This window comes from Prionailurus viverrinus, chromosome B1 (genome assembly GCF_022837055.1).
Source record: "Prionailurus viverrinus isolate Anna chromosome B1, UM_Priviv_1.0, whole genome shotgun sequence".
In the NCBI taxonomy this organism is placed as follows: domain Eukaryota; kingdom Metazoa; phylum Chordata; class Mammalia; order Carnivora; family Felidae; genus Prionailurus; species Prionailurus viverrinus.
Window position 1 is genome coordinate 146,554,659 of NC_062564.1, and position 1,570 is coordinate 146,556,228.

Genomic DNA, 1,570 nt, shown 5'->3' on the forward strand with positions numbered 1-1,570 from the left:
GAAGTCGGACGCTTAACCGACTGCGCCACCCAGGCGCCCCAATAACTTGATAGTTTAAAATTTAATCATTAACAATAATAATATAGGTCATGTACCATGAAGCCTCTTGGATGAAACGGTGAATGAGATAAACACAATTCCTGCTCTCACAGAGCATGGAGTTCAGTGGGCTCAACAATCCCCCCCACTTGAAGATTCTGAATTTCAAAATACGTGGCTCTACATTTTCCTGAGCAATTGTTCACATCTCTCTATCTCTTGGTCTAAATTGGTGACGTTAATTTATGTGTCACCCTTGCACAGGGGCCATGCAAATCTTCTCTGTATCATTCCAATTTTAATATATGTGCTGTCGAAGTGAGCACTAAATTGGTGACATTAAAAGTAGTGTATGTGGGCATCTCTATAGCCTATTATGGACGTGAGGGTTGGCAGGTCTGTGAAATAAAGCACAACACATTCATGCAGCAAATGTTTATTGTGTACTAACCATAAACCAGTTGGTGAGGATTACGATCTTGGCAACTGTAGACATATTCTCCGCTCTCCACATTTTAGAAGGATAGAGGGTTAAAAAGTAGGTACTTAAATTATCATGTGATACAGTATAGGCCCCAAGTACAGGGTTCACTCTCTCTTCTTGTCCTAGGCAGTATAGTAAGCACCATTGGACACAAGCATCCTATCTTACAGCTGCTTACAAAACCCCACTAAGTAATGGTGGCCTTGAAGAACTCAGTGTCCTGTGCAAACTAAATCCATGAGTTACTAGGATTATTCAAAATATCTGTGTTCAATCTTTGTATTCATCTCCACAGGCAAGGTCTTAAGGCCATTTCTGACAGTCTACTCCGCAGAAAATCCAGTCTGCAGATGACACATGGTGGGTACATTCTGTGATAGTCTGGGCTCACCTGCTCACAGATGTTGTGAATGGGCATCACAAGCCCAAAGCAGAGATCTGCTATTACTCTCAAAACATTTCCCGTCATCTGGAAGAAAGTCATTGGCCTTCCTTGTCTTCAACTAAGAAATGAAGGATTTAGACCAGAAGAAATAGAAAATTCTGATTCTGCCTTTACTTCTTCACATTATTCTAAAATTTTGGTTGGCTAAAGACACCACTGGGGACAAATGCATATCTCCATCCTTCGGTCATTTTACTTTTTGGTGTAAATAATACAGCTTCTCCCTTAGTATAAATGGTGCTTGGCATTTGGAGAAAACACTTGTATGGCCAGCCTTACAGCCCGCACCTTGTCTGGCAGGTATCACCACTGCAGAGACATTCGGGCACTCCATTTCCATTGTTTGGGATGAGCCATTTTCAGTCTGCAGGGTGAATGTGCCAATTGAAGAAGATGCACTTATAAAGCACCAGGCAGAGTATCGTGCAGAGTAAGCATGAAGATTGTCTTATTTATTCCATTTTCTTTTCATCTCTCCCTCCTTTTAGCTGTCCTTTAACGCATAAAATGAATTACTCCTAAAAAATTCATTTATGAAGCAAAATTCTGTATATCAAATCTACTGCCTCAGTTTTATGATTTATTAAAATATAAATTTTATG

The 1,570-nt window shown here is 40.2% G+C and overlaps 1 non-coding gene across 1 annotated transcript; it reads right to left on the minus strand.

Annotated features, from left to right (window-relative positions):
* Positions 1-263: 263 nt before the first annotated feature.
* LOC125165008 (U6 spliceosomal RNA) lies at positions 264-365 on the minus strand. The gene has a single exon (XR_007151917.1). It is a non-coding gene; the product is annotated as a U6 spliceosomal RNA (small nuclear RNA).
* Between the last annotated feature and the right edge of the window lie 1,205 nt (positions 366-1,570).